Source organism: Bos indicus, chromosome 3 (genome assembly GCF_029378745.1).
Source record: "Bos indicus isolate NIAB-ARS_2022 breed Sahiwal x Tharparkar chromosome 3, NIAB-ARS_B.indTharparkar_mat_pri_1.0, whole genome shotgun sequence".
In the NCBI taxonomy this organism is placed as follows: domain Eukaryota; kingdom Metazoa; phylum Chordata; class Mammalia; order Artiodactyla; family Bovidae; genus Bos; species Bos indicus.
In genome coordinates this window covers 61,818,007-61,828,363 of record NC_091762.1, presented here as the reverse complement: position 1 = coordinate 61,828,363, position 10,357 = coordinate 61,818,007, and positions in this window count along the sequence as shown.

Below are 10,357 nucleotides of genomic sequence, written 5' to 3'. Positions count from 1 at the left end.
GCCATGGTGTGGTTGTCCTAGAACTTAATTTATTTGTGTTTTGCCAAACTTCTTGAATGTATAGAATAATATTTTAAGTAATAAAATTTGGAAAGTTTTTTGTCAATATTTCCTCAAATATTTTTTCTTCTCCATTTTTTCCCCTTATCTTCTTCTCAAACTCTCAGTATATGTTGGTACATTTTTTTGGTATGACAAAAGATTTTGAGACTCCATCTAAATTTTAACCTTCCTTTTTCTTGCTGTTCCTCAAACTGGATGATTTAAAATGAACTAACTCCAAGTTCATGGATTCTTTCTTCCACCAGTCCAAATCTTCTGTAGATCTCCTCTAAAGAATTTATCTTATTTTGTACTTTTCAACTCTAGATTGTCTATTTGCTTCTTTTATAATTTCTATCTACCAATGTATAGTATTAGTGAGACACTGTGGCTATAATTCATTTTACTTCTTTAGATATAGTTTACTTTAGTTGTTTCATCATATTTATAATGACTGATTTAAACTCTTTGTTTATTAAGTTCAACATCTGGACCCCTTCTGGGTCAGTTTCTTTATACTGCTTTTTCCCCCAGTGTATGGGCCATACTTTCCTGTTACTTTATGAGTTTTATTTTATTTTATTTTTTTAGATGAAAGCTGGACACTTTACATCTTTAAATATATCTTACTGTGGAAATTCTGGAACTCAAACCCCGCTTTCAGAGTTTGATGCTGTGGCTGCTTTGTTGTTGTTGTTGTATTCATATTTAGTTAGTTAATGATTTTCTTGAACTAACCTGTAAGGTTTACCTTTCCTGTAGTGTGTAGCCAAAATTTCCCCTTGGTTAACTTAATGATGATTGGTCAAAGATTTCCTTAATTTCCTTGAACCAATAAGTCTTCCACTCTTTACTGAGAAGCTCTGTTTACTGAGATTTACCATCAACACTCAAATTTTACAATCTCACATATTCTTTACTTCTTACCTGGGCAAAGCTTCAAAATCAGCTAGTGGTGAGAGACTGAAAGATTTTCAGTCTTTTACTAGGGATGCACCCAGTCCTGTATGTGTGTATGAACTTTTAAAACTCCAGAAATATATCAGAGCTTTTCAAAACGCCTTTGGACATCTTGTTCTGTGGATCTTCCTTTTAAATTTTTAGCCAAGTTCTTATTTAACCTAAATAGACATTGCAGCCTTAAGCAGCTCTCATGTTAAACAGTTTTTGCTGAATATTTTCCACAAACACTTTGGGAATAGGTATTTTCTTGCAGGGGAAATTCCTAATCTGGTAAAGTAAGAACAACATGCTATAAGTGGGACTTTTCCAGAGAGCTGTTAAATAGATCAAATAGTGACAGTGCTCTAGGGTTGGAACTTCTCAAGATCCAAACCTGGTCTTCTATTCCAACAGTTACATAACTTCTGGTTTTCACAGCTACTATGGTTGCAAGGTTGTTGGTTTTCAGTTTAGCAGAGCTGAGGATGGTGAGATGGGAAGAAATAAGGTTATAAGTCCATAAACTCTGTTGCTCTTACCAAAAGTCAGCAATGCTTCTTGAATAAATGCTCCCCATATTTTTATAGGAGAATCCCCATGAACAGAGGAGCCTGGTAGGCTAGAGTTCATGGGGTTGCAGAGAGTCAGATTTCACTGAGCAACTAAGCACATATTTTTCAAATCTTTGTCTAATTTCCAGAGTTTGAAAAAGTTGATTTTGACTATTTTTACCTATTTTCTGTTGCTTTTAGGGAGGAGTAGATTTATGAAGGCCTCACTCTACCTTTCCATATGAAGCGTTGTCTCCCACCATAGGGTGAAGGTCAGGAAGGGTGGCAGTGAGGAGATACCCCTCGTCCAAGGTAAGGAGCAATGGCTGCATTTTGCTGGAGCAGCCATGAAGAGATACCCCATGCCCAAGGTAAGAGAAACCCAAGTAAGATGGTAGGTGTTGCAAGAGGGCATCAGAGGGCAGACACACTGAAACCATACTCACAGAAAACTAGTCAATCTAATCACACTAGGACCACAGCCTTGTCTAACTCAGTGAAACTAAGCCATGCCTGTGGGGCAACCCAAGATGGGCAGGTCATGGTGGAGAGGTCTGACAGAATGTGGTCCACCAGAGAAGGGAATGGCAAACCACTTCAGTATTCTTGCCTTGAGAACCTCATGAACAAAATGAAAAGGCAAAATGATAGGATACTGAAAGAGGAACTCCCCAGGTCAGTAGGTGCCCAATATGCTACTGGAGATCAGTGGAGAAATAACTCCAGACAGAATGAAGGGATGGAGCCAAAGCAAAAACAATACCCAGCTGTGGATGTGACTGGTGATAGAAGCAAGGTCCAATGCTGTAAAGAGCAATATTGCATAGGAACCTGGAATGTTAGGTCCATGAATCAAGGCAAATTGGAAGTGGTCAAACAGGAGATGGCAAGAGTGAACGTCAACATTCTAGGAATCAGCAAACTAAAATGGACTGGAATGGGTGAATTTAACTCAGATGACCATTATATCTGCTACTGCAGGCATGAATCCCTCAGAAGAAATGGAGTAGCCATCATGGTCAACAAAAGAGTCTGAAATGCAGTACTTGGATGCTATCTCAAAAATGACAGAATGATCTCTGTTCATTTCCAAGGCAAATCATTCAATATCACAGTAATCCAATCTATGCCCCAACCAGTAACACTGAGAAGCTGAAGTTGAATGGTTCTATGAAGACCTACAAGACCTTTTAGAACTAACACCCAAAAAAGATGTCCTTTTCATTATAAGGGACTGGAATGCAAAAGTAGAAAGTCAAGAAACACCTGGAGTAACAGGCAAATTTGGCCTTGGAATACGGAATGAAGCAGGGCGAAGACTAATAGAGTTTTGCCAAGAAAATGCACTGGTCATAGCAAACACCCTCTTCCAACAATGCAAGAGAAGACTCTACACATGGAAATCACCAGATGGTCAACATAGAAATCAGAATGATTATATTCTTTGCAGCCAAAGATGGAGAAGCTCTATCAGATCAGATCAGATCAGATCAGTCACTCAGTCGTGTCCAACTCTTTGCGACCCCATGAATCGCAGCACAGGAGCTGACTGTGGCTTAGATCATGAACTCCTTATTGCCAAATTCAAACTGAAATTGAAGAAAGTAGGGAAAACCACTAGACCATTCAGGTATGACCTAAATCAAACCCCTTATGATTATACAGTGGAAGTGACAAATAGATTTAAGGCTCTAGATCTGATAGATAGAGTGCCTGATGAACTATAGAATGAGGTTCTTGACATTGTACAGGAGACAAGGATCAAGATGATCCACAAGGAAAAGAAATGCAAAAAAGCAAAATGGCTGTCTGGGGAGGCCTTACAAATAGCTGTGAAAAGAAGAGAAGTGAAAAGCAAAGGAGAAAAGGAAAGATAAAAGCATCTGAATGCAGAGTTCCAAAGAATAGCAAGAAGAGATAAGAAAGCCTTCCTCAGCAGTCAGTGCAAAGAAATAGAGAAATATAACAAAATGGAAAGACTAGAGATCTCTTCAAGAAAATTAGAGATTCCAAGGAAACATTTCAGGCAAAGATGGGCTCGATAAAGGACAGAAATGGTATGGACCTAACAGAAGAAGAAGATATTAAGAAGAGGTGGCAAGAATATACAGAAGAACTGTTGAAAACATCTTCACGACCCAGATAATCACGATGGTGTGATCACTCACTTAGAGCCAGACATCCTGGAATGTGAAGTCAAGTGGGCCTTAGAAAGCATCACTATGAACAAAGCTAGTGGAAGTGATGGAATTTCAGGTAAGCTATTTCAAATACTGAAAGATGATGCTGTGAAAGTGCCATACTCAATATGCCAGCAAATTTGGAAAACTCAGCAGTGGCCACAGGACTGGAAAAGGTCAGTTTTCATTCCAATCCCAAAGAAAGGCAATGCCAAAGAATGCTCAAACTACCGCACTATTGCACTCATCTCACATGCTAGTAAAGCAATGCTCAAAATTCTCCAAGCCAGGCTTCAGCAATATGTGAACCATGAACTTCCTGATGTTCAAGCTGGTTTTAGAAAAGGCAGAGGAACCAGAGATCAAGTTGCCAACATCCACTGGATCATTGAAAAAGCAAGAGAGTTCCAGCAAAACATCTATTTCTTTATTGACTATGCCAAAGCCTTTGACTGTGTGGATCACAACAAACTGTGGAAAATTCTGAAAGAGATGGAAATACCAGACCACCTGACCTGCCTCTTGAGAAATCTGTATGCAGGTCAGGAAGCAACAGTTAGAACTGGACAACAGACTGGCTCCAAATAGGAAAAGGAGTATGTCAAGGCTGTATATTATCACCCTGCTTATTTAACTTATACATAGATTATATCATGAGAAACGCTGGACTGGAAAAAACACAAGCTGGAATCAAGATTGCCGGGAGAAATATCAATAACCTCAGATATGCAGATGACACCACCCTTATGGCAGTAAGTGAAGAGGAACTAAAAAGCCTCTTGATGAAAGTGAAAGTGGAGAGTGAAAAAGTTGGCTTAAAGCTCAACATTCAGAAAACAAAGATCATGGCATCCGGTCCCATCACTTCATGGCAAATAGATGGGGAAATAGTGGAAACAGTGTCAGACTTCACTTTTTGGGCTCCAAAATCATTGCAGATGGTGACTACAGCCATGAAATTAAAAGTGCTTCCTGCTTGGAAGGAAAGTTATGACCAACCTAGATAGCATATTCAAAAGCAGAGACATTACTTTGCCAACAAAGGTCCGTCTAGTCAAGGCTATGGTTTTTCCTGTGGTCATGTATGGATGTGAGAATTGGACTGTGAAAAACGCTGAGCACTGAAGAATTGATGCTTTTGAACCGTGGTGTTGGAGAAGACTCTTGAGAGTCCCTTGGACTGCAAGGAGATCCAACTAGTCCGTTCTGAAGGAGATCAGCCCTGGGATTTCTTTGCAAGGAATGATGCTGAAGCTGAAACTCCAGTCCTTTGGCCACCTCATGCGAAGAGTTGACTCATTGGAAAAGACTCTGATGCTGGGAGGGATTGGGGGCAGGAGGAGAAGGGGATGACAGAGGATGAGATGGCTGGATGGCATCACTGACTCGATGGACGTGAGTCTGAGTGAACTCCGGGAGTTGGTGATGGACAGGAGGCCTGGCGTGCTGCGATTCATGGGGTTGCAAAGAGTCAGACACGACTGAGCGACTGAACTGAACTGAAAGATATTGTTGAACTAAACTGTTCATATTGGGAACTGATTCATCAAACAAGTATCAAAAAGTACTTGTTTAGAGACTAACAATACATTCAGATGGAAAAGTAGAGTCACAGACAAGCAAAATTAGGACTGCTGCTGCTGCTGAGTCACTTCAGTCGTGTCTGACTCTGCGCGACCCCATAGACGGCAACCCACCACTATGCCCCGTCACTGGGATTCTCCAGGCAAGAACACCGGAGTGGGTTGCCATTTCCTTCTCCAATGCATGAAAGTGAAAGTGAAGTCACTCAGTCATGTCCGACCCTCAGTGACCCCATGGACTGCAGCCTTCCAGGTCCTCCATTTATGGGATTTTCCAGGCAAGAGTACTGGAGTGGGATGCCATTACCCAAATATAAATAGTTAAAGACCAATGTAAGGTAAGGTATGACAAGTCAAAAACAATCCAGGCTGGAAAACTACCTATCTTATATAGTTAAACTGGATTACCATGACTGCTGAAGTACAGGTTACATCCATGTTCTTTAGAGTGAAAGCTGATCAAGATCCAAGACAGATTTAAAAGAAAATAAGTGTCATTAAGTACCTGAAGGAAATTATCCCCCTGTTGCTAGTGCTAGGATATTACAGCCTTACCAAGTGTTAAGAATAGATCTGGCTGTGTGTGGAACTTGTAACTAAAAATTTTCTGAATAAATATTTCTGATTTTATACACTAAGTCACATAACTTCACCTCACATAATTCAGTGTTTCTGGTTTATAACATAACTGCCACTGGGCAGCCCAGAGAACATCAGGAAGTAAAGAAGCAATTTTCAATGGAAATCACAAAGGAATTTTGTTTCAGGACACAGAATGAGGTTTTATCAGGTAGGCTAGAGTTCTGGTTTAATGTTATTATTCTTAGATATCACCGCAGTATTTTGCCAGAGGAAATAGTCAAGACACAGTTATTATATCAAAATGATTTTAAGCATTTCAACTAATATTAATCTTGCTACAGCCTAATGTTACATACTTCTGGAATGTCTCAGCTTCTTATGTTTGTTACAAATTTTCTTTCTGTCTATTAATACAGGTAGTTTTTCAGATATCTTATTTCTTTAATAAAATACTTTCTTTTAGGTTTTTTGTCCAATCAATCAGCAAAAGTTTGTCTAAATATATATTTTTCAAACAATTTAATGCTGGATATAAATCCAAAATTTTCTTCAAAATGACTATTTAACTTTAATTAATCAAAATTAACAATAACCAAATTACTGGTCTTTATCCTCTATAGATGACTTGTATGGACATTTGGTAAATTGGTCATGCACTCATTCTTGGTTCTGGAATTTTCTCTGTTTCAGAATCCACCATCAATGATCTTTAAAACATTGGGCAATAGCTTTTAATTCCCATTAATTTTAAGAACTAATCATTATTCAGGAAGTGATGAAATTACAGAATTCTTTAATTCAAGAGTTTTTAATAGATCACATAATCCAATTTACTCATTTCATGTATGAGCCACTACTGCCTGAAGATCTTAAGAGACATGCTAAAGATGACACAGTTTATCCTAGCTAAAATCCAGTCCTTCTCTTCCTGTAATGCTTAAATACATCCTCATAATATACTTGTTTCCCAAAATAATTGTATTTATCCATTTGTTTATTCTTATTAAAATTGAAAAAGCTCAAAGCTCAAGTATTTAAGTATAGTGGTTCTTTTTCCCTAAGAAGTCTGGAATTAGCTTGAAAATGTTAGGAAGTTCTTTACATGATTGTGGTCAAAGTTTTCAAATACACGGTTAGGAACAAAGGTAGACTGTATGATCATTACATTGCATGACACTGTTAATGATTCAAAAGTTTAAAATAATATCCAGGCAAATTTTAATCATTACTAGTGTGGAGTAGTTGAAAAATAATGATATCCTCAATGCATTAATTTCCAGACCCTGTGAAGATGTTACTTTAGATAGCAAAAGAGACCGTGTATATGACTAAAGAAATTTGAGGATGGGGAGATTATCTTAGATTATCTATGTGGTTCAATCTCATCACACAAATTCTTAAAAGCAAGAACTTTCCCTGACTTCACAGAACCAGAAGTATGGCAGCATGAGAAAAACTTGACCTTATATTGCTGACTTTGAAAATCTAGAAAAGGGGCACAAGCCAGGGAATGCAGGTGGCCTCTAGGAGCTGGCAAAGGCAAGGAGAGAGATTTTCTCCTAGTGTCTCCAGAAAGGAATACAGCTCTGTTGACACCTGTATCTTAGATCAGAAGTCTAAACTAATAACTGTAAGATAATGAATTTGTGTTGTGTCAAGCCATATGTTCGTGGTGGTTTGTCACAGCAGCAATAGAAAGCAAATATACACCACAAATCCCCATTTAATCAACAAGACAGACAACTAATTCATTACAATTACACCAGATTTAAATATATTTATCAAATTAGGAACATTCATTGAAATCTAATTTCAAAATAATCCAGAAATTAAATAATAGTGTGATTATTGTTGCTATACAGTAGTAATTAACCAATGTGTTAATTTAAATTGGACCAAAAAAAAAAAAGGATAAAAGCATTCATACAATCTGATATCAGAAGAGAAGTGATAGTATAATCAAAAAGACTTATTAAAAGAATATGAATATTTACCTTCCTATTCTAGTCTGTTTTCACAGAAAGTTATAATAAGCTAAGACAGCTGTGAAGCAACACTTGGTCTGCAGTGGAGACCTTGGCATGCCCTTGACTCAATTCTTTATAGGCCACTTAAGTCAAGACAGGTGCACATGTTTTCCTCTGAACTCTTTGAATATGTTCTATAGGTGAGCAAGATCACAAAACAACATTCTTAGCCTTTAGAGGTGACATTTACAAATGTTGGTGTATGAGGATCATTTGGTTTAAAGGAATACTATGTGTATTTGAAATTAAAATGTTCATATTTTAATAAAAACATTTTTCCATACAGATATACAAAGAGAAGTTATAAAAGATATGAGTACTCTGAAATCTCCTAACTTGAGCTTTGTCTCTTCCTTTTTATTTAACAAGGAGAATGAACAATGCACAGCTCTATTCACGTGTGCCCTGAGTGGATAGCTGTGTGGCATTTTATGCCAAGCTATTGACCTCCTTCAGTCTCTTTTGATCCATTTTTCCACCTTTCTTATAACTTTGATGAAAGGTTGAATGATGTGTAGAAATTGAGTTCATCCTAGAATCAATGCCATTGAATATGCTATGTGATCTTTTAAGTATCATATACAAAAGGGGAAATCTAAGAGAAACATGGCCACTGAAGCTCTATAGATTCTATTTAAAAATATTTAGATTGGATCTCACTTTTATTGCAGATTTGAATGAAGCTAAAAGTTATGGTTTAGGCTATCAAACTGTCAATTATTACATAAATGGAATATTTGCATCACTTTTTTCCAATATCTACGATAATATTTCATATATTATTTTACTAAAGAGTCACAGAAACATTTATATACATTTATTCCTATAACTTACTCTTTCTCCAGTGTCTTTAATATATGTAAATAGATGGTGAAATTGAAGCATTCCTTTAATATTAAAATTTAATAATGAATTGTTCACTGGGTTAATATATGAAATGACTCAGTGCTTAAATCTTAAGCAATTCATATATTGACTACAAAGTTATAAGAATATTTTGTCAAAAACAAAAAATTTAAAAGGTGTGATTGCTTATTTTTAAGTTGTTTTTCTCTTCTTCTGAATATTAGAGAGATCCAGTGCACAAAACATATCTACCCAAAACAGCTAGATGAGAGGAGCATGGCTGAAATTCTAACTAGAATGATGAGGAGGGAGGTGGGCAGTAAAGAGAGGTGGGAGACGGTAGACTATTTGAAAAAACCATGCTCTGCATTTTAAAAGTTAAAACTATCACATTCTTTCCTCTCTCTCCAGGATTCTTCACACCTTCAATGCTCTAAGGTCTGAAACCTGAATAGAAGATAGTTCAATCAGAACACATATAGGCAATGACAATGACAATGTTTACATTCTCTATTCAACTTTCTTCAGAGACTTTTGGCATACAATCACCAGAAAGTGCCCAATTAGGTATTTATCTGTTTTCAAGCTGAGATTGTTTTCAAAAGCGGAAGTGCCTCTGGGTGTTTTCATAAAGAGGAAGATAGGAAGATGGGAATTTCCCTGAGATATTCATTAGGGTTTTCCTGAAATTTTATTTTATTATATTTTATTTTTTACCACTCAACTTCAGGTACATATATTTTGGTGTATTTTTCTTTAATTCTTGTTTTTTTTTTTTTTTTGGCTCACTCAGAAAAGGTGACCCATCAGTCTCTGGAGCAAAAGAGGTTGGTAGAAGTAGAAAACCACTATGATTTTGCCTGCTAATTCTAGGCTTATTTTTTATTTGTTTGTTTGGTTTTTAGCTTGTTTGGTTTTTGGTTTGTTTTGGTTATAAGTAGATTCCTCTCTTTACCTCACTGATTTTAGTTTAGTTTAATAATGTTGCCATGATTAGCTAAATAATTTGAGTTTTAAGCAGATCATACTTTGTAGTTTTTCATCTTATTCAAAGATAATTCTTTTTTCCTTATCCAAATTTGATATATAAAAGCCCTGGGATTTCTTTGGAAGGAATGATGCTAAAGCTGAAACTCCAGTACTTTGGCCACCTCATGCAAAGAGTTGACTCATTGGAAAAGACTCTGATGCTGGGAGGGATTGGGGGCAGGAGGAGAAGGGGACGAAAGAGGATGAGATGGCTGGATGGCATCACTGACTCGATGGACGTGAGTCTCAGTGAACTCTGGGAGTTGGTGATGGACAAGGAGGCCTGGCGTGCTGCGATTCATGGAGTCGCAAAGAGTCGGACATGACTGAGCGACTGAACTGAACTGATACCTTAGAAAGTTGGTTTAATATGCATATTCTATTTATATAGTTTAATGGAGGGCCTTTTGTTATTAGGTATTGAAGATTAATGAAGATTAATGGGACACTGTTTTAGAGTTAGCAGAATTTAGCAGCCTTGGCAGGAGAAGGGAATGGCAACCCATTCCAGTTCTCTTGCCTGGAAAATCCCATGGATGGAGGAGCCTGGTAGGCTGCGGTCCATGAGGTCGCAC